We start from the raw sequence: 23,764 nt of genomic DNA on the forward strand, positions 1-23,764 counted from the left end.
TGTGCTAGGTACCTGCAAAGCCATCAATAAATGTTAGTTCCCGAGCTTCAAGGCAGGCAATATCTGGTAGCAAACTATAATGAAAAAAATATGAAAATGAATATATGTATGTATATGTATGACTGAACTGTTATGCTATACACCAGAAATTGACACAACAATGTAAACAGACTATACTTCAATAAGAAAGAATGCAAAACAAAACAAAAAAAAATCTAGTTACCTTTTCTTGAATATTGCACTGGGCATGCTGACATCATAGCCCCATCTAAAAAAAAAAAAAAGCCAAATGAACTTATTTACAAAACAGAAACAGACTCACAGATACAGAAAACAAACTTATGGTTACCAGGGGAGAAGAGGTGGGTAGAGGGATAAACTGGGAGTTCGAGATTTGCAGATACTAAGTACTATATATGAAATAGATAAACAACACTTTTATACTGTATAGCACAGGGAACTATATTCAATATCTTGTAATAACCTATAATAAAAAAAGAATATGAAAAGGAATTTAGGCATGTGTATGTATGACTAAAACATTATGCTACACACCAGAAACTGATACAACATTGTAAACCGACTATACTTCAATTAAAAAATTTAAAAAAAAAAAGAAAAAAGGTGGTACCATGCTGTTCGGTTGATGTGTTAGTCTTTAGAATATGGTCTGATAGTTTTGGGAAATGAATACAGTTAGAATATGGGGGTGCAGGGTTCCAAAGGATTCCTTCATAATTGCATTCTCATTTTTAGGATTCTTGCTATTATACTATCATCTTTGGCCAAATAGCCCTGGAAAAATTTCTCCCGTCATAGGAGCTACATCTCCTTTGTAACAGTTGTTTGGTGGACACTGGCGTTTTACTAAAGGAACACTACTTTCTTTGTGAGACTGTGACTATTTCAGAGTTCCTTTCGCTCTCTGTGGGTGACAAGGCCACGCAGGGCATCGTTATTCAGCATGATTTCAATACCAAACAAGGCTTCACCACCACGGGCGGGCAGGGGGAACAACAGTGGACTGGTACCCATCTCAGAGCTATGGTGTTTCTGGGTGATGGAGAGCAGAGGAACTTCAAATCTGGCATGCTTTTACTCACTCTAGAGCCCTCCTTTATCCCAGAGTAGTACTCGACCCAAAGGGCAGCAGGTAAGAGATGAGAGGAATCTAAGCCTTCCCCAGTCAAGTCAGCCAGTGAGCGCTTCACGCTTCCAAGCTACCTTCACAGCGTCTCCTAGGTAAGTCAAAGCAAAACCATCTTTTCTCGGCGTGTACTCCTGCACCCCTTTCATTCTGTAAGAATGTCTGATCTTGGTCTCTATGTTATCCGTATCAATGAAATGCTGATCAAGAAGCTGTTGCTCTCCCGTATTTTTCCAAAAAGGACAGTTTTCATATTCGAGAGACTCTGGAAGCTTGCAGGAAAGGAAAGTGAGGGCCAAGGGGATTGTTTGGTTTTCAGGCCAGAGACTCCTGAACTCAAAACTTGCTGCTCCATGCCCAGTGGTGGCTTCCCAACTAGGACTTGTCCTAAGGAATCCACTGAGCACTCTACATAAATCGTACATTTACCTAAAACCCGTGCAGGATAAGACATCACCTCTACTCCTTCCATTTAACCTGTATTTCTATCTACATTCTATGTTTTAGCTACTAGTAACACCCTGTTACTCCAATCAGTAATTTAAACATTTCTGGGAATCCAAGCTTTCTAACTTTCTATTAGAAATGTTTTTAGATAGATATATTTCTAGAATTATTTCAAAGGAGCGGACCTCCATGGTGCTATTTCCGCAGTACCTGGAAACAGCTGATGCATATTGAGTGACAGTTGATTTAAATTGCCCTCAATTTATTAACTGACAAGTCCCTACAAATATCAGAAGAGAACAGCATGATGACATCACATTCCTTCTCTGAATGGCACTTTACAGAGAAAAGAATCTGTAGAACACAATTTGCAATGTCCTAGCCCAGTTTTGGAAAATGGCCCCACTATCACCATGAAAAAAAAAAGAGATGGTTGAAGTTCAGATCCATCCAGATGAGGTGAGAAAAGGAAGGGCTGCTTTGCTTTCATGCCCTTGTGCTGCCTCTTTTCATCATTAGTAATTCTATCCGCCTCTTATCTGATCAGGCGGGGACACATTATCTCACTAGCAAATGAATACATTGTGGAAAAACTCCCCAAATGCAAATGAACAGGAAGGACGTGCTGATACTGAAATTAAAGGAGCTCTTTTCTGCCCCCTCCCATGCCAGTGGATGGAGAAGTTATGGAGATTCTGAATCAATTCCACCTCTACTTACTCAAACTTTGTCAAGATAAACCTTTTATTTCATTGTTCTAACACTATAGAGAGGAGATTATTTATATGACAGTAATTACATTGCTATATTTAGTACTGTACTCTCTGCCCATTTCTGGTAACTTGCTTTTATATAAAAATTGAATGGGCTTTCAAAACTTGGAAGGTATGCGTATGTTACTATTTAAACCATGACAGCTAGAAAGCAGTGCAATTTCAGTAGATTTTGTACACCTTGTAGCTTTGGGGGAAGATCGAAAGGAATAATAGCTCTAAAGTTTCTTTTAAACAATGTGTATGATTAGAAGGAAGCGTCTATAAGTTTTATGAGCTTTCTCTTCTTCCCACAAGCAAACGATTATTTTCATTTTTAATATATTGTGTGGAGCTACCAGAATCTTTTTTTTTTTTGGTTTAATCTGACACTGATTTACTTTCTTCATCCCTTAGGTTAAAACAATGAAAAGAAAGAAACTATTCGGTAGGACTGAACTATTCGGTAGGACTGAATTTTTATGAAACTTTGACTTTAGAGAGGTTCAAGTAGCATTCTTTCATTAGCATCATGGTGCTGGCTGGTTGAACCCTTCTGGCCTTGTCCAAACACAGTGATCTCCCTGCCAACTGGGAGTCTGCTGGCCCAGCTGTACTCTGTCACTTTGAAAGCCCACGGGCCTTCCTTCCTCTCCTGGAGTCCACAGTTCCCAGAGAATTTAGTCAAGATAATACTGCTTCCCACAAGCCTGCACATGGTGGGGGGTGGGGACCACTCTGACTCCCTATCTCAATGATTAACAGATCTCTTCCCCTTTTCCCTTTAGAACACTCATGGCTGAGCAAAATCTTCAGAGATGGTCTCTGGACACAAGTTCACCATCGCCCCAGCTTGCCAGCTTTTTCTGATTAAAGCACCTTTCCTTTCTACCGACACTTCTCAACTGGTTGGCTTTTGAATGGTGAGCAGCCTAATCTGAGATTGGTAACACCTTCTGAGTTGACCTCTTTGAGTGTGACAGCTACTGAGCTTCTTCAAATTTTCTTTCAAGAGTGACTCCAGAATAATATCCTGGGAGGTTACAAAGCTTCACTAGATAGAAGGTCTAGTGTGCCCTGACCCTGTGCCAGCTTTCCTCCTGCTGAATGCTCCTTCTCTAGCGATTCTCACAGTCTTCCTAGAACTGCCAGAGTTCTCCACATTCCACGTTTCATTTCTCTTTTGCATTTCATTTTCATTGCTGAGTTAAAAACTTGAACTGGTATTTTCACAAATTTTCCTTTTGGAACTATCAGTAACTATAGCTTCTTTAGTCCAGTACCGTTACAATACAGTATTGTGTTTTTAAAAATACATGCAAATGGAAAAGACTTCAATTTAGATGTTCAGTTGATCACTCCCTTTATTTTTAATTTTTATGTAGGGAGGGAAGTGTGGGAGAGAGGGGGAAAAATCTTCAAAGTGCAAAACTGCAAGAACAGCATGTATTTCATTTATTATAATGGAATTAGAATACATACACTCCAATACATTCGTGAAAACTATGACCATGTTAGATTGTCCGTGGAAGTGGGAAATCTACAAAGCAGAGCTTTGGAAATAAAGCTTCTTTTGACTCCCACTCTTTATGGGCATGAATTTGAAATGGTATTTTTATTAACAAAGTAGCTCTATGGAGGGGGAAGGGGCATCCATGGCCACCCCTGTACCAGCTGATTCTTCTTTTCCCTGTTTCCATTCTTCATTTTATTCTTTACCCCTCACCTTTTTTTCCTCAATAAACTTTCTTTTAATGAGTCTCAAAATTCTGTGACAGAGTTTTGGTCAACGTGTTCCCATTAAAAAGTACCGATCTGAAATACCAATACTTAAAACTGCCACACACACACAAAATAAATGGTTCACAAAACATCCTCCTTTCCTCCTGAAGGTTTTACAATGCATTATTCACATTAACCAGTCTTTCATTATTAAACTTAAATGGCCAACTGAGACCAACAGTTCTGAGGCTGTTCCTCCACCACTGATGAAGAGCAGGCTGGCACGCACTAGGGATAATATTCATTTAGCTTTCTGAGTTTTCTAGGCCGAGTTGGTGACTTTGCTACCTCCAGCTGCCTTCTTATCTATTGCTTTGATGACACTGGTGGCAACCAGATTGTCTCAAGTCTCACCAAAAGCAAAAGGGCAGAGGAGGAGAGTCAAAGAAGCCATCAATACAAGTGGGCTGTCATGAACCACGAGATAGCCTCATCAGATTTCAAGAATTTGCGCCTAGAACAATGATCAAGCTTCTCCTTCAGCTCAGCAAACTTGCAAGCGATGTGAGCCGTGTGACAATTCAGCACAGGAGTGTATCTAGCACTGATGCAGCCTGGATGGTTCAGGATATTAACCTGAGCCACAAAGCCAGCTGCTTCCACTGGTGGGTCATTTTTTTGCCATCCCACCAACCACACTGTCCTGACGAACATCTTTGACAGACACATTCTTGACATCAAAGCCTACGCTGTCCCTAGGAAGAGCTTCACTCAAAGCTTCAAGGTGCATTTCAGCAGGCTTTACTTGAGTTGTAACATTGACTGGAACAAAGATGACCATCACACTCAGGCTGAGAACACCAGTCTCTCCTTGGCCCACAGGGACAGTGCCAATATCACCAATTTTTCAGGTGTCCTAGAGGGGCAGAGGCAAGGGCTTGTGAGTCAGACGAGTTGGTGGCAGGATGCGATCCCAAGCTTCAAGCAGTGTGATCCCAAGCTCCACTGGCATTGCCATCTTCACAGGTGACTTTCCATCCCTGGAACCAAGACATGTTAGCATGTGGCTCCAGCAAGTTGTAACTGTTCCAGCCGGAAACTGACACAAATGCCACTGTGTTGGGCTTGAGCCAGATTTCTTAATGTAAGTGCTGACTTTCTTTATGATTTCCTTGTATCACTTCTGGCCCTAGAGTACTCAGTGGAATCCATTCTGTTAACACCAACCATTAGTTCTTTCACACTCAGCGTGCAAGCCAGAGGGAATGCTCAGGGGTCTGCCTGTTCTTGGAGTTCCCTGCTTCAGACTCACCAACACCAGCAGCAACAATCAGGACACACAGTCAGCCTGAGATGTGCCTGAAATCACGGTTTTGATAAAGTGTTTGTGCCCTGGGGCATCAGTGATGCGCACATAATACTTGCTGGGCTCCCATTTCTGCAGAGACATACAACGGTGATACCACACTAGCCTTCAGTTTTCAGTTTATCCAAGACCTAGACTTCCTTGAAGAAGCCCTTCCCCAACTCAGCAGCCTCCTTCTCATACTTTTTGATGGTTCTTTTGTCAGTCCACTACATGTGTAGATCAGATGGCCAGCAGTAGTAGACCTGTCCAAATCTACATGTCCAATGATGACCATGTTGATATAAGACTATTCCTTTCCCATTTTGCCTTAGATTTAGCAGTGGTTTTTTATGACCCCTGTGTTCTGGCAGCAAACCCACTGCAAAAAAGCTTTTTCCCTCTTTTTATTTCTTTAATTCTCACTTTTCTCCTTTTGACTTTGCTGTGCCTCCAGTGTGCACAGCAGTCCTTAGCCCTTGGTGAACTGAACTCTTAACAGTTTCAAGACCCTTAAACCACATCAAAAAAAGTCACAAAAGGATCAGGAAGAAATACTACACCTATAAATACTGCACAAAGCTGAATTTCCAGGTCTCCTTCGATCATAATTTCAACCTCAAAAAGCAGTTGAAGAGACCCTCTAATTGTTTAGAACATTCGTTAGACTCTTCGATGCAGTCTGGAGGTGGTGATTCTGATCTGAAAGTTCCCCAGGTGATCCTGGTCCACACCCACGCCCCCACTGAGATCCTTCCCCTGAAAGCTATTGAAGAATCGGAAACCACAATGAAAGCATGTTCGACTCCAAGCTATATCCCCTTCAGGAAAAAAAAACTGTGTTTCATGGGAACCTATGCATTGTCTGCACACAGCACACCCTTCCCATTATCTGATTTTAGCCTTCACTGTCCTTGAGCTATTTTACAACTTATATGTTACAGGTAACTGATAGACATGCAAATGCTTCCCTGTATGGTAAAGGTTCAACTGATTTCCCTCCACTCCTCTGGAAAAAAAACAGTTTGGTTCCATTTGTGTACTCATTTCAATATTCCTGATCTTTAAATGTGTCTCTTTAGACTCTCTTGAACAGGTTATAACATCTGTCGGTTCCCTCTTTGATTAATGAATAGAATCAAATCTTTAACATGTACTCATTTTTATCTCTGTACAAGGGTCACAATTTTGCCATTCTTTGAAAAGTATCTTTTAACACTATTCTCCCCTGCCTTTACTCATTATTCTCTCCCTACTTCTGATAGTTCTTTTTATGTATAGATAGGGAGATTGTGGTGCCCAAATTCAGCATTTGATGGGCATAAATAATTTCATAGGCATAATGGACCATAATATTTGGAGTTGGGGTGTTCCAGAAAATCTAGGATGTGTGGTTCCTCAACAATATTTCGTATAGAACACAGAGCTGGGAAAGGTCTTAAGTCCATCTAGTCTCCTTCACTATGGAAACTAAGTCAACCAAAGCCCAGAAAAATGGACATTTTTTTTTTTAAAGATTGCAGATTTTGAGTAGTAACAAAATTGAGTTTGAACCCAAGTCTGGCTAATTCCAGACTACAAAGCCTTTTAAAACTCTAGTAAATCATCTCTTCCTAAAATGGGGATGACAGTATGAACTTGAAGATTACTATAAGACTTAAATGAAAGTTTGAATCTAGAATATCCAACACCATGCCTTGCTCCCTCCATGGATGGAATGAAATATCAAAGCAAATAGCACCACTGCTGTGTCTGACTGGTCAACCAGATGGTCTCACTAATGCACAGGCAAGTGCCACATGTCAGTTATTCTCCCACAGGGCTTAAGCACGTAATAAATGCTCGATAAAATTTTGTTGAATAGAACTGTTGGAGTAGAACTAGCAGATATGCAAAGAACCCACAGCTGATTTTAAACGAATCAGGTTTAACTAGAGAGCCAGAAGGAGCCAGTGTGTTGCTTTCAGCCCGAGTGGCACCCTAATCCTTCTGTGAATCATAAATTCTAAAAATAATCCCACCAGGTTTGTAGTGAATCATTTAGAGTCTAGAACAATTATCGGAATGCCATATCCTGACCTACTTTTTGCTGGAAACTCACACTACATTCCTATTTACATGGGAGGATGATCATAAGGTCTTTTGAGTGAGTGTCGGCCTATTTTAGGAAATCAGTAGCTGCACTTACATTGGTTGCTGCTTCCTTCCTCAGCTTTCCTTCCCAGGTCGGTTTTCAGTTCAGGCGGATGATGAGGGGCAGGATTAGCAAAGGCGCTGTATAGCACGGATGCCCGGGAGCTCTTTAAACTGTGTGCTAACAATATTTTTATATACTCTGTCTTTGCCTCACCCCCCAGCCGCACCCCCCTTCCCCAGCTGTTTCCTTTGCTGCCTGAGCTGTTTGGTGGTGTCTAAACTGCTGCTGCTGAAGCCTTTTCTGGCAGGTTGCCCAGGAAGCAGCTCTCCTGTCGATTCCGCCTCTCTCTAGGAGTTGCCTGCCTTCAGTATAATGGGCAACATTGAAAGCCGCAAGGCGTTCAGTCCACAAGGTCAGAGTGCCTTTCATTCTTGCAATAATCAACCAGTGTAGCTCTTCCTCAGACCTGGGGAGAGAGAAGATAGAGGTCAAAAGAGCAATTACATTTCACATTGACTCCAGAAAAGGCTTGGATCACCAGGCTGAAAAGAAAAACGGATTCTAGCTTCGTTCTGATCCATTCTCTTTCTGGTCATCTCTGTTATGAAGGTTGGCCTGAAACCATAACAAGTTTTAGCTTGATGATGTGCAAAATGCATTTTCCACCTCCAGATGAGATCTTTCTTCTTAGACATTTAGCACTGTCAGCATTTTGCAAAAGAATGCAAATGAGCTGCAGGATCTATAACCAGAGACAGTAAGCAAAGGCTATTAATTATGTTTTTTAAAAATGTTAACCCTAGCAGACTGTATAACAAGCAATTGTGCTAATTTCAATCTGTAATCAGTCCCTACATTAGCATAACTTTATTTATTTAGCATTAAGGCAACAATTTAGAGAATATAATTTAGTTGGAAATGTCAGTAATTTTGCAGTGGCAGATTGTTGTTACAAAGCTACCTCTATTTGACCTCACAGCTGCCAGGACTAATTACTTTAATTGCATTAATTGCACTGACCATTCTGATGTTTAGTGTAGTTGCTGTTCCTCTGTTACCATTGAGCAAATCAGCCTGGCTGAATTCGCAGTAAAATGGGCCAATGTTTTCTTCTAAATCTTTTTGGATTCTTCTCTGCATTTTGAGAGCCCAGATAATTCACAGATTATCAGTGCTCTCACTGAGATCGAGAATTTTGAGGAAAACCCTTGAAAGGATAAAAAAAAAAAATCTGTATTTCTTAACTGACCCTTATTGCTCATTGCTGATTGATGATAAAGTATCATCATTTTACTAACAATCAAGAAGCATTTACAAGATGGTTGTGGCAATTTGACAATAAGTTAAAAGTCCCTGATTTTACATTTCGGAATGAAAGCGTATTAAAAATCCCATGTTCTCTGTTTCCATCTTATAGACTGAATACATAGTTTTCCCAGAGATTTGACTCATCACAAATTGAAACACACAGCTATGTCCTAACTGAAGACTTAGGGTCTTATGAATCTAAAGAACAGATATTTGGTCCCAACAAGGAAAGTGCTACAGGATATTTAATAATTTGCTACCAGGAACACATCTATGAGTTGAAATGAAGACCAATTCTTGCACATGAAATTGTGGAATCTCAAAGTCAAAAAGAGTGGGTGTCATACAATTTATCTGCCCACTCAAGGCAGGTGTCAGCTCCTCCTGGTTTCTTCCAATGAGCGTCTCATCCCTGGCTAAACATTTCAGGTTCTTTTTTTTTCAAATATTGCACAACAACTTGGATAACTAAAACATTCCATTACAAAATGATACATACCCATCTGTTTTGCAATAATAATAGCCAACATGTATTAAATGACTGCTGTGTTCCAGGCACTGTTTTAGACACGACCAGTATTTATTTATTTAATCCTCCCAGCAGTCCTGTGCCATATGTATTACTGTTGTTGCTTCTGTTGTTATACATAGGAAGTAATGTAATTCATGGCAGAGCCAGGAATCAAATCTAGATATCTGGGTCTGGAGCCTCTGAGCTTGACCTTGATATGGATCACCTAAGAATTGGATCAGATTCTCCCTCGAGGCAAGAGAGAATTGATAAAACAGCTTTCCTCCTAAGTCAGTGACTCCTGGCTAGCCGTCTCCGGTTCCCCATACGACAGAGCTTCAGCAACATTTCTCTTGAAAGTGAGGCACCCAGATCTGACTAAAGCCTTAATCCTCCCAGTGTGTGCAGTACTTCTTCAGGCTAGTTTCCACTTATCTGCAAGCTCTCAGCCCAAGCCACATTCTTAGAGAGGCCATCCTGGACCCCTGGTCTAACTGAGGAAGCCTTATCGTAAGCTCTGGTGGGACCAGGAAGCTTTCTCTGTTCACATTAGCATCCTGCAATTCTAAATAACCCAGATACCTTCTTTAATAGGAGTGGTACTGTCCATTTTCAACAGTCTTACTGTTAACCTGTCAATCTCACACAAAAACACAAAGAAATTCACAGACCTCTGATTCCATTAGGTTTGAGCTACATATTCTAATTACATGGTGTCCACAGGACGAGGTATATGAATAGCTCTTTTTTTTTTTTTTTAAATTCACCTGCAGCTCCTCAGCAGGTGCGGAGCCCTCATTTTGAACTTCTGATAGGTAATAAACCCTTTGCACCTAGACTGTATCCTTTCCTCCATGTCTCCTGTATACCCAGCTATTTCCCTGAACGTTACCTAAGATTCTGGCAAACCTGGATTCTTCCTGTCTTAAACACATGCCAACTTTTTGTCTCCACCACTAGGTTCATGTGATTGCTCTCCACCCACAGTCTCTACTCCCCTCATCCTGTCTGCTTTGTTTCCACAGATGAAATCCTTTCCTCCTCTGTGCTCACTTCAAACAGCACGTCCACATCTTTCCTGAAGTGCAGTGGGTTATTTCATCAGTTCTACCTCCTCAGCCTCCCTCCATCAGACCTTTCTCTGACGCTCTGCAATGCCTCCCTTCAGTCCTTCATCATCTCTTGGAGAGACCATTGCAGGAGTGGTCCAGCTTCTGGCTGATGCTACCTCTGTGATCCTTGACACAGCTGCGTTCTCCCATGGAAAATCATCCCGCTTTGCGTTTTATCATGTTTTATTTTCAGTCCTCAGGTACATCTGCCAGGCATCTTTACATTTTTAGTCTGAAGTTCATTCTTCTGGTATAGAAGACAGAGCAAAATCGGAGCCGAGTAATTCTATTTTCTCTTTGTCTTGTTAACATTATATCATAATTTCTTAGAAATGTGACTAACAGTTCCTAGTTTTTCTTGCTTCTTACACATTGGTAAATGTCATTTTTTTTTTTTTGTTATCCTTTTTTTCCTGAGCAAAATTGAGCTTATTTTTCACTTTAGTCTTTATGACACTATTCTTCTAGGTTTGTGCTGTGGCATGGCTTTTGTTCTTGCCTACAAGGTCTTTGATCTTTCAAACATGCTTTTAAAAATCTGAGCTCAAAGGAGAGTTCTCTGGGCAACCATATTGATTTTTTTAGTTTTTCTTCCATATTTGGCTTATTTTTTATTATGTAGTTAGAATTTCATTTTCTACTCCTTCTGGACCTAGCTATACCCTTTCAGAAAATCCTCATATATTTTCTTTGAAATTTCTGAAATGTGCTTTCCATAGTCTAGGATGCATGTCAGATACTGATTAATATTCCTGTCTTTTGCTCGTTTTCTCCCAAGGTTCTCAGCACTTTGTTCTAAACCTGCCCTATCTTGAAGATCAGAATCAAGTTTAGAGTAACTGTGTCCTTCAAATCCAAGCTGACAAGCTACATCTCTTGATCTGCTGGGTTGAATACCTCTGTCCTCAGAAAGAGAAACGCCCCAAGCCCCACGCTGTCTATGAGGACGGGTGAGCCTACCAAACTCTGGCTCCTGTGCACAGGCAAGAGGAAAGGAAGAAAGGGGAGTAGAAGTGGTGGCAGCCTCGGGAGAGATACCCAGCCTCCTTCACTGGAGGGAAGGCCACCAGCTCAATCCCTAATCCAAAGTCACTGAATACCATCATCCTTTGTCCAGAGGTGTTCCCTCTGAAGGTGTAGAGTGGAGATGGTAAAGCAGAGGAGGTAGGAGGACTAACATGAGGGAAATGGAACACCAAGTAGAGGGGGGAGGTGGGGGGGTAAGAGCTACTGAAACTCTATTGTGTGCCAGGCACAGTGTTAGGTACTCACATACACCCATTCTCTATTCCTCCCAACACCATTTTTACATGTGTGGAAATTAACACACATTTTAAGAGTTGACTGTCTTCTCTAAGTCACAGGGAATGCAGAAGCCAGGAATTAAATCTAGACTTGAGGATGAGAGGATAATACAATAACACCAAAACAGAAAATTAACCATTCACTGCTAATATACATATTACAAAACTAATGGTCTTATAAAGGAGATACAGGTACAAATCAATCCTATTATGATAAACTTCAAGAAAATATCTATTTTGTGGCACATTACTAGTAACTCTGATGTATGTAACTAGAATTTTTATTGTAGCTACATTCTTGAAAAATGTAATCTTTATTTCAATATTTTTCCCAGGCAGAGCTTTTTGGTTTGCTTGGGGTTTTTTTGTTTTGTTTTGTTTTAGTTTTAAATTCTATTGGTGAAATCTCTTGTCAAAATAAAGAGAAAACGAAATAATATCACAGTGATAGTTACATAATTTGTGGTCCTTAGAGGAACTAGTCTTCTTGGCACATTACTGTCAGTTAAACATATAAATGTCCTTTGAAGAGTCTGCTTCTAGATGTTAATGGAAGTATTGATTTTCACCTCTTTTTTATAGCATCTATTTACCATGCTTCCTCCTCATCTCCATTCTGAGCTCTGCTCTCTTAAGTGTTAGTGTCAGAGGCAAGTGCCAAAACCAAGGTGACTAAGCGGGTGTCAAGCCAGTTGCAGAAACAGAGAGAAGACTTAACTAATGGCCCAGGTCTTCTAAGTCAATGGACCCTGTCTCTCCTAATTTCATTATCAATTCACCACAGGAACCTGACAGAGTCAGTATGTTAAGGCAAATTTCAAGGCTTAGAAACGAAAAGGGGGAAAAAAATCCAATCTCAGAGGCAGGTAGAAACATCATAATTCAGAGAAAAATCTTTATTATTGATGTATAGCTGCAGACTCTTGTCCAAAGATTTCCTCTTTAAATTAAGAATACTAATGATTTCCCATCCTGAAATTAATAACCCAAAAGCTGCACAAATTCAAAAAAGGCACTCATTGTCGTACTTTAACCAGGAAGTGCCAGTCAAGCGGATGCCAAGCCTGTTCCCTTTGGCAACGTGGTGGATGATGGAGTCTGGCAGTCTTAAGAGTCACAGCTTCCTTGGGAAGCCTTCTTGTGTGTGCCAAGGGGCCATAAATTTGAGATGGAATATCCTGTTTGTTGAGGCTTCTGTACATGCAATCCAACAGCTCTCTGATAAACAGATCTGTTTGGGACAGAAGTTCCTGTCTAAGTAGTTTGGAGACTTAATTGTGCCGGTGGAAGAGGCGACACAGACCCCACGGGGAGACAGGTCAGGCAGTCTGGGACCTATGTGAGGCCCTGAATCAGTTCCAGAGGAAACCCAAGCTTGCCAGGATAGCTACAGTGACCTAAAACAGAACTGAATCCAGAAAGAAGGAAATGGTTCTTTGTGGGGAACAGGAAGTGGATACTAAGAGGAAACTGACATAGAGAGAATCACTTTGGTACTGAGTATTTTCATGTACCCTGTGCTGTTGTATGCACTTTGGTAAGCTATGTTAAATTATTTAAAAAACAACACAGGAGTATGAATGAATAAACGAAGTCTCTTGAGAACATTTTAAGTTACTTCATTAGAAAAACAAAAGAGAGAGAGAGATTGATTCAGAAACTTTTCCAATGTTCCCTAAAAGAAAAAAAAAAAGCAGCTTATATTCCTAGTTAATTACTTTTCTGTTTTTCAGTAAGTTGATTGTATCAAAATATTGGAGTCCTTTCCAAATACCTGGGAATTTGTTTTGGGGTGAAGACTACTATTTTGACTGGTGCATGCATAAAAGAGATTTACATTTTAAAAAGGCATGCTCCTGCAGTCTTCTGTTCATGTATCTGTTGTGGCACCTTTCTGTTTGTGTTGTAATGACCACTCTATGCTGTCCTGCCCACCAGACTGTTCTTGGAGGGATCACAAAGTCCCCAGGACCTGCAAGGGTCCTGAGAACAGAGAAGACATGCAGTAGGTCCTATCTGGACATTAATATTGAATAATACAATGTAACTAATTTGCAGGATGGTTACAAGAATGAAATGAGATAATATAAAAATCAACATGTATCTGAATCACAACAGGAACTAGTTAGTTTTCTACCCTCTTCTTTGGACTAAAGAAAAAAAAACTCTTTAATTTTTAAAGCACTGTAGAATGCTTAATACCAAATTCACTTAATAAGAAGAATGTACTCTGAAGAACTCGGTTAGCTCATAAAAATAATGATATTTGGTATACTGAGAAATTTAAGGCCCAGCTGGATGGATGGGAACAGAAAAAATAAGAAAATGAAATTTGGCTTTCTTCCTGTTGGCGCTTCATGGGGAAAATGGCTTTAGGAAAATGCGGGTATCCCTTCTTCAGCTATCTTTTTCTTAGTTCCTGGAGCTAACCTGGACCCTCCTTTGTCCATCTTGGATGAACCCCCAGGCCCCAAGTCCAAGCCAAGGCTAGGCCACTTTAAGGGAGCTGTAGGAAATTTGGTGCCAAATGCTCAGATCAACATTTCCTCAGACTGAGTCACTCACTGTACTGCACAAATTTTAGGGGTGAGACATCTGGACTCTCCTACTCAAGAATTACCTGGCATTTGCATCTTGCAAACAGACAAGCTCTTTCCTCTAAAGCTGGGCTGATGAGGAATGTCTACACAGGGGTGATAAGGAGAGGAAGCCCTTGTGAAAGAAAATGCAGTGTAAATACAGAGAGGGATGGAGGGATACTGTGCACCTAAACGGTTTTTAGTTGGTTGTTCAGGACAAGCTATGACTTTGACCTTATAGAAAGAACGATTTCCCATATCTGACATACCTCAAAATTTGCCAGACAATTTATATGCCGGTTAAAAAATATCCTGTATGAAGTAAAGGTGTATGAGAGAGTAATTACTGTGTCCACAAGTGGTCTGGTCCATTCTTGTGAAAATGACTATTAGGCTGAATTGCCTTTGTGGTTGATTTTCATCAGACCATAACTAGCTACAAAAGAGTGAACAAAGGCTGTCCCTTTCTGAAAACAATGTCCACCATTTTAATGATTCCTAAACACATCTCTCTCCATCTACCTTCTAATCTCTTCACATTGCTAGTGAGAAAGGCTTTATAACACATCCACTTAGCGATTCTTACTTCTGGGGTTGTAATTCAAAGAGAAGCAGTGCCTCTGGTCACTTAGAAGAGACTCTGGAAAAAAACACCTACAATAAGATCTTAAAATAAACAGTATCTGTACACCAGAAACTGACACAAAATTGTAAACTGATTGTACTTCAATAAAGTATACAGGATGATGTGGAAAAGAAAAGAAATAAACAGCATCATTTTACTGTGGTCTCTGTCACTGAGACATCTGTGTCTGTGGCCTCTGCTTACACGTGGTGCCTCTGCTTACTTTTTCAAAAGGAAGCTGAACAACTTCCTGTAGAATTCTCCCTTTCTGTGTCTGTCAACAAAACTCTCTGGTCATCTACAGTCTCCATTTCAAGAAGTGGGGTGTATTTGAGACTCTGTGGTCATTGCAGAAACCGGAAAAGAAATGAGTCCAAGACCCGGAGTCAGGCATCAGCACGGACCCCCTTCCCTTGTTGGCCTCAGGGTTCTTGTTAATGAGGCAGTGACTACACTATGACTCTGAAAAAATGTTCTAAATACTTTTGGCCTCAAGAGTATCGAATCCTAAGTTTTGCTATTTGAGCACATAGATGAAGAGTTCTCAGCCCTGGCTACACCTCAGAAACATCAGGGGCCTAAAAGAAGACAGAGAAGGGAAGGGAAAGGAAGAGAGTAATATAGAATAATGTACACATGATAAAAAAAATGCAAACCACGCAGAAAAGTACACAGTGTACGATGTATGAAACAGATAAACAAGAAGGTCCTACTGGAGAGCACAGGGAACTATATTCAATACCTTGTAATAACCTATAATGAAAAAATATGAAAAATAATACATATTACACATATATGTATAACTGAATCCCTATGTTGTATACCTGAAACTAACACTACTTCGTAAAACAACTATACTTCAATAAAGAAAGAAAAAAAAGATTAACCATATATGCAAAATCTTAAATAAAGGGTTAAAAAGCATAGAAAAAGAAACACACAGTGAAATAATGCTCCTTCCCATCCCAGTCTTTAGGCTTCCAGTCTCCAACTCCCTCTCATCCAGGATTAAAAAATACATAGATGTCCAGTCCTCATCTCATACCTACTGAGTCAGTATCTCTGGCAGGTGTGTATTTAATAAGCTTCCCAGATGATTCTGTTGCTCGGCCAGGTTAGGAACCACGGACCTTGCCAGGGTGACGGCACTCCCAGGACCTCCCGCTGTAGTGGGTTCATGTTATGATGCAGGGACTTGGCAATTGACTGAGTGCACGGGCTTCAGGATAGGAAATCTCTTCTTGTATGTGCTTGTGAGGGAGGGGTTCTGTACTACTTGTTTAAGAGGCAGTGTAGTATAGTTCAAACAAAACAACGTAACAATAAAGCAAACATACTGCTTGCGACTAAGAAAAATATCCAGATCTGACTTTGCTGGTAATTGTCTCGGTGACATTGCCCCAGGTATGAAAAATTGGCCCTCAAATTTGTAAATTTCACCCCCTCTCACCTTCCATAGGTTGGTGGCCGATCCTCGACCTATTTATACTTTCTTTTTCCTGATCAATTCCAGTTTTGTTTGGTCTCTAAGCCCCCTGATGCAGCTCAAATTCCTCAAGGGAAGCTGACCCCAACACAGCCCAGGGGAGAGCCTGACTGGTTGAAGGATGAGTCTTTCCCTCATTCGGAATGGGTATATAACCCAAATCCAGTTAATAAAAAGTGAAGACAGATTGGCGGGAGGTTTCTGAACTATGAGAAGCCTGTTTCTCTCTCCCACGCACTGTGAATATAGCTCTGATGCTACTGCGGCCATCCTTCCTGTGGACTGAGCCACGGTGCTGAGCTGACACTCAGTCTGCAGTAGAAAGACTAAAGAACCCAACTCACGTCAATGTATTGAACCACAGGACCCAACAATGCTGAAGCCCTCACTCTGTCTGGACTTCCCGATAGATGAGCAAATAAATCTATTGTTTGAGCAAATAAATCTATTGTTTAAGCAAATGTGAGTTGAGTTTTCTGTTACCTGAAACTGAAGTCTTCCTAAGTAATCCATCTTCTTTAAGTCTAAATCTCTCACTCAAGGCCTTAATTCATTCCCTGCTCTCAGGTAACTTTCATTAACTTCTTGGCCATTTACCTTGTCTTTCTTTATATCTTTTTCAGCTTTATGATCCCTAGATAACTAGGTAACTATTAATTTGCCGTTTTTACCATTTCTTTTCTGTGTACTCTTGGTCTGTCACAAATTAGCATTTGGGAGCATCGAAGTGTACGTATAATATACATGGCCCAGGTCTTGTTCACAGTAAAGGGATACTTTCACCCAGTGACAGGTGGAGGGGGAGCTTATGATCAGACGGTTGCCAGTTTTAGAAATACAGGCGTGCCTACAAGAGATGTTACCAATGTCCCTTTCTAGCTTTTACTAAGAAAAAGACCATTTGAATTTTAATACTAAAGGAACAAGAAAGAGATTGTTCTCTTCATGAGGAACATAAAGTTTTTTTTTATCTTTATCTTGGGAAGGTGATTTTATAGGAACTCAGGGCAAAAGGAGAAGGAAGGAGAGAAGGAAGGAAAGAATCCATTTTTTCTGAATCTTTCATCCCAGGATGCTTTCATACATAACTTCAGTTAAATCTTACAACAAGCCTGCAAGGTAGGTTAATCTCCACTTTACATTTGGGACCACCGAACCGAAAGGAAATGATTTTCTCAAGGCCACTCATGTGTCAGAGCCAGATTCTCACCAAGGACAGTCCAACTCCACAGCCATCTATTTTCCACACTTAAATATTTTTAGCCCTTTCTCTCTCCCCCTGAAAGGGTTTTTGGACTTTTGTAATCCCCCCAGACCATCTCTTTGTTGAGCAGTGGTGGGCATCACCTGGGCAGCCTTCTGGCTTCCATCTCTGGGTATTTCCTGTGCTTTTCCTCTAGCCCCTCAGATGCCAGCCCCTCTCCCAGGTGACGGTGGGAAACTCAGGGTCACTGAATAAAGGCTGATAACAAGGCTGTGCTCCTGTCACATATTTCCCAGGCTTGATTCGTCTATGATACTTTTAGTGGTCTTGTGGCTGCTACCTGTGAAATTACAGCCACCACCTCGGTCTTAGGGATCATTGTGATTTCCTGAACAGTACACCAATACCTACTACCTGGTTTCCATGCCGCATATTTTCTCTCAAGCAATCTGTCCCAGTTCTTAGTGAAGCCTGCCACCATGCCCAGGTCCACACATTCAGAGTACTCCCTGACAAGTCAAGTCTAGAATATGATGAATCACCGGGAGCGGACGGGGGCTGCCCTCTTTTCAGAGTTATCCCCAGTCATGATGTCAGAGCAGCATGGTAATAGGGAGGGAGAGAGGGTGGGAAGCAATACTGGCAAACAGGAAAGAAAGACGAGAGGGAGGGAGGAAGATCTGGACTGGCTGCATGAATTTACCAATTCTACCAACACAGAGATTGTGATGGCTTACTGATGTCAATATCAACACTTCTGGAAACTACATTTAGAGGATGATAGCTTAATAAGATCCAGAAGTCATCCCAAAGATACTGCCAGAGCTCTTCTTTGGTCTGATGGTCATTCTTCTTATCAAAACAGCTTAGTGAAGAGAAGCCTGATAATCTGGTTTCTCTCCCCCATTTCTACCACCTCCTGTCATTTCAGGGGCAGGAGGTGGAAAGAGCACAGATTCCCACGTTTCACGATCGTTCCTTGTATGTCAGCATTTTCATATTTATACGTCATTTGTTCATCATGAAACCTCTTCAGTGAAGGCTGGTGGAAATTCTTATCTCCTTTTTTTCAGAAGATAACTGAGGCTTAGAGAATTTGAGTAACCTTCCCTAGCATCACTGGCAAGTGACTAAGCAGAGACTTGAACTTGGTCTTGTACTAGGTTCTTCACATGCATTATCTCATTTAATCTATACCACATTTTCAAGAGTTAGGTAATATTCTCTCACAGTTTTGGAGACCAGAAGTCCAAAATCAAGGTGTCAGCAGGGCCATTCTCCCTTCAAAGGCTCTAGGGGAGAGTCTTTCCTTGCCTCTTCCAGCTCCTGGTCACTCCTGGTGTTTCTTGGCTTGTGGGAGCATCACTTCCACCTCTGCCTCTGTCTTCACATGGCCTTCTCCCCTGTGAATCTGTGTGTCTTCCTCTCTCCCTATAAGGACTCTCTCATAGGATGTAGGGTCTACCCTAAACCAGCAGAATCTCATTTGGATCCTTCTCTTAACTGTATCTGCAAAGACTCTATTTCCAAATAAGATCACATTCTAAGGTTCTAGGTGGACATGAATTTTCGAGGGACACTGCTTAACCCTCTATTGCAGGTCAGGAAGTAGTATACTTAAGGTCAAGATCTAATTACAAACTATATTCGTTTATAAGAAATTTAGAGACAAACTTTGGGAGTTCCCATAGTTGAGTTGTGGGCTTTGTATGGGGGTCTACAACTTGTAATAGCAGGTAGACAGGAAAGCTGAAGAAACAATCTATTACAATTAATGTGGCTCTATTTGAGATCCCCTGCCTAGTAGGGGTGGTGTGGAGAAATGATAAAAGCCACATGAACATTTTGGTAGAATAACTAGAACAGAAGAAGCTTGTCTTAGGGGCTTTGATGGGACAGGGGTTAATGTACTGAGAACATGTCACATGGGACAACAAAAGTATGAGGGATGAGAAGATGGAATGACAAAGGTGACAATGACAAGATACTCTGATAACAGCGAGCTTTACATTGGGACAATGAAGAGAAAGGCTCCCAGGAGTTTACAGACTTTTCAAGTGAGATTAGGAGATTTTAAGTGAATTTATAAAAACTACACTCTTGGATGTTCTTCAGTGATTGATAAGAATATTAATAAAGATTAGGAATTTCTGTTTTGGGTTGAGATACATCTGCAGAGTGGTCTAAGTCTTGGTCATGGATTTATGAACACTATACAGAGATTAGTGAAAAATTCTGGACATGGTGCTGGGAGTTTTCTGTCTCCTAAGTATTATCCAAATCTTGGGGGGAAAAGCAAGATTCAAATATGAGGAAGTGAAAAGATCAAGGAAAGGTCAGAAATGGGGGAGAGGTTGCACACCCAACTAATCTAGCTAACGAAAATCGCGGACAAGAAATCTGCTAACATGGAAATCAGACTTACAATGGTGAATTAAGTCCAAAGTTCAAAAGCACTCTTTGGACTCTCTTGTGAAACACAATTTCCTTTGACTTTTTCATAAACTTCCTTCTGTTGATCAGCTACAGCATCTTTAGCACTACATTTGGGGTGACTGTCGCTAGGCAAGTCATTGAAACCTAAGGAAATGAACACTGATACATTAGTTTCAAGAGAGGAGTGTGAGGCTAAGAGGGAAATGTATTTTTCCTTAAGACTGTCACTTCAGCAAAGGAGAAAACAGATTATCAATTAAAAGTCTGATTTCGTCTGAGGAGCATGAAGTAGGTGTATTCACTTTGTCCCTTTGCATTTGGACCACAGCCCTGATTGGGCCCAGCCATTTGCTGGAGACTTTTGAGTGTCCTGAAACAGTCTTAGTGTTTGGAGAATGGTGCTGAATTGTTTTCCTTGCCACAGATTTAACAAGTGAAAAATGGAGGGTTCCCCCCTCTTCTTTTCAGACATAATCTTGGCAGAATGTTTAAAAGAAAGATAAAATGTCAGGAAGACTTACAAAAGACCATTAAAACAGAGAGGCAAGGGGCGGCAGGAAACAGCATGAATGAATATTGTCATACAGATGGTGGCCATTGTGAGAGGAGCTGAGACAGTGATACTGAGTTTTCTCTCCTGCGATGATTGACAGGGAATTCATTTCAAATAGCCCTGACAAGGCAGGAGTGGAAAGGCAGGGCCTCTCCTTTCCTTCCCTGCCACGTGGGTAACCCATAAAGCCCTTCTCGGTACCACAGAGTCATCTGTTTGCGGAGAGGTTAGGAGTGTGACGCAGAGAATAAATGCTTAGTTTCCCAAATTACCTTGTTCCCTGGGAGGCTTCATCAAAACCTAACAGAATCTGTATGGATGCTCCAAAATCTGCCTGTTCTAAGCACCCACAGATGTTTTCTCTTGGCACAGATAATAAGGATCTAGGATTAAATGTTACCATTTAATAATTAATACCATTCAAACGCTCCCTCCCTTCTGTTGAAAGTCGGCACCACTGATGTGCTGACATCCTGAAACACCCGGCGTGCTGATTTCCATGCTATTGTAACATTATATTCAGGATAAAAGTACTTTAATTTCCCAAGATGTAGTAATTGTAGTTTTCATAAACTGGGCCATATGTTGGAATCTTTTCATATACCTGCAGATAGTTACACTTATATGTAAAAATTGGCAAATGATTTCTTTCAAAGAAATTAAGAATGGGGACGCTCTAACAGTCTCTTGAATGTTTTAATTGTGAAATCCCTATGCTTTTATCATACAATATATATATAATATATACATACGTATGACAGCACACTAGCACAGAATTTTATAACACAATGCCTATTTCTGAACTTGGAATTACCTTCCTCTTCCTTTAAATCACATTATGCATCTAGAAAATGGTAACATTTGGGAAATCCGAGGGAGAGCTATCCAGATAATCTTTGTATTATTCTCTCAAATTTTCTCTGATTCTGAAATTACGTCAACATGAAACACTAAAAAAAATCGGAACCGTATCTGAACTAGCGTGATATACTCTTTTTAAACACTTTGAATCTTCTATTTTATCTCCAAAAGCATTAACTGGAGTAAATCCATCCTTTGGTACACAGAAAATATTTTAGGATTTGCATTTAGTATATATAAAATAGATAAACAAGTTTATACTATACAGCACAGGGAACTATGTTCAGTATCTGGCAGTAACCTATAATGAAAAGGGATATGAAAATGAATATATGTATGTATATGTATGACTGAAACATTATGCTGTACACCAGAAACTGACACAACATTGTAAACTGGCTATACTTCAATTAAAAAAAAAAAGAAAACATTTACATGGAAGGTTCTACCCTACTACCTATAGAATCATAAAGTAACAGATATGTTTGTTGTATAACTAACAAGGTCACAGGCTGTTCGGCTGTTGGAGCAAACTCGATTAAGACTGTGATAATCTTTTGAAAGATGGTAATTTATCTCCATTTGAAAGGCATTATCTTAGTTCTCCAGCTATCACCAGGAGCAAGGTTAACAAACATTCAGTGACGAATTTTTGAAAGCTATAGTCAGAGCTTGTTCTCTGAAACCCTTCGAAAGCACCGTCAAAAGGTAGTGAAATAAAAATTGTCAAATTTGTACACAGACTTACTTAATGGCTGTTATCTGAGAAAGTGGTTTATGATTCATATAGTCACTACCTGTACTTAAGCAATTTCTCGTTTGCTTTCGATTGAAGACAATCTGTTCCCATGGCTCATGTGGGAGAGATTACCACAAAAGGCTCTTGTTTGCTTGAAATAAGAAGCCATGAGACACAAAATCCACCCAGAGGGGATCGGTACTTTCAAAATAGTCTTGTACTTTTGCAAAGAGTCAGCATTCCTGACAATCTTCTTACTAAATATGGTTGATTTTAAATGTGCATTTGGGGGCCTGTAAATGGTCTTGAATATTTCAAGTGGATTTTGTTACTAATTTTTAAGGAGGATGGGTGGAAGGAACTAAAGTAACTGAGTGTCTCCCCTGTGCTGGAGGCTCTGCTCGGTAAAGAGTTTCTTCTCAGTGAATTCTCCCAACAACCTCACAAGATACATCCTATTTACATCTGACAGAGGAGCAGGGAAAGGGAAAGTACACAGCACCAATTCCCATAGTGAGTCACTGGAAACTGAACTGGGGAAAGATTCACCAAAGGTCCTATTTTTTCACTACTATCCATACCTGCAACTCTCTGCCAGATCTTTTGCATAATTTTTGCTTGGTCATTTGCCCAAGTGATTGGTTTTTTTCCTCCTATGCTGGGCCCAATTTCTTTGAGGTGGAGTATTTTTATGATGCAGACATACAACAGCCTTGAAAACCCTCAATAATATGTAATAATATGCCCCCCTCCCCACTTAGTTTCAAGGAGAGGGAAGTGGGGTGAGGCGGGCAGGGGGAGGAGAAGCTGACTTTCCAGTGTCTGGCTCTTTCCTTTGTCTCAGATGTTTAAAACACATGGACCCACTAGCTTTCAAATACTACTTTATGAAACTTAACTTCTTGCCACTGTTACTCTTGGGGTGACAAGAGAAAGGGGGTACAACATGGATAATGCAAATGAAATCCAACTCAACTTTCTGCAAAAAAGTGCTGCGTACGCTTTCTTTTTCATAGTGTTTGAGCTGTTCACAAAACCTGCCACAAAACCAGGCTCAGCTTTCTCAGCATATGAGAAAGACCAGGAGTACCTCGCTTTTTTTCAAGGCCCCGGCAGCATTTTAAAAATGAAGAATGGCCAATACAGGCTTAAAATCCTTCAAGTATATTTAGAGACTTCCACTGAACACATTTAATGCTTCTACCTTCAAAATATTAAATGCAGATCGTATTTATGCAACTCATTGGGCTTAAAAATATTCTCCCTAACAGGTGAAGTGGTCTAGTAACGGTATAATATAGCTCAAACCAATGTGATGTTAACAGTCACACAACTGTATGTAATTGTCAAGCTCATCAAGTGGACACTTAAAAATGGTGATTTCTTTAAACATATAAACTACCTCAATAACTCCGACTTTTAAAAAAAGTTTGCCATCTTGTCAGTGGATTCCTGTGACTGTATAATCTTACTTGAAGATATTGCTAGAAGATTAT

The 23,764-nt window shown here is 40.5% G+C and overlaps 1 long non-coding RNA gene and 1 pseudogene across 1 annotated transcript in view; both read right to left on the reverse strand.

The window, feature by feature from the left end:
* LOC105082070 (uncharacterized) overlaps positions 1 to 23,764 on the reverse strand; it is a 788,258-nt gene that overhangs the window by 15,795 nt on the left and 748,699 nt on the right. Inside the window, exons 7-8 of the long non-coding RNA XR_012505614.1 lie at positions 7,602 to 8,016; positions 224 to 268 (exon numbers count right to left, since the gene is read on the reverse strand). This is a non-coding gene — a long non-coding RNA (uncharacterized LOC105082070). The remainder of the gene's footprint in view (positions 1 to 223; positions 269 to 7,601; positions 8,017 to 23,764) is intronic.
* LOC105082069 (elongation factor 1-alpha 1 pseudogene) lies at positions 2,745 to 5,738 on the reverse strand (annotated as a pseudogene).

Source organism: Camelus bactrianus, chromosome 3, assembly GCF_048773025.1.
Source record: "Camelus bactrianus isolate YW-2024 breed Bactrian camel chromosome 3, ASM4877302v1, whole genome shotgun sequence".
NCBI classification, from domain to species: Eukaryota; Metazoa; Chordata; class Mammalia; order Artiodactyla; family Camelidae; genus Camelus; species Camelus bactrianus.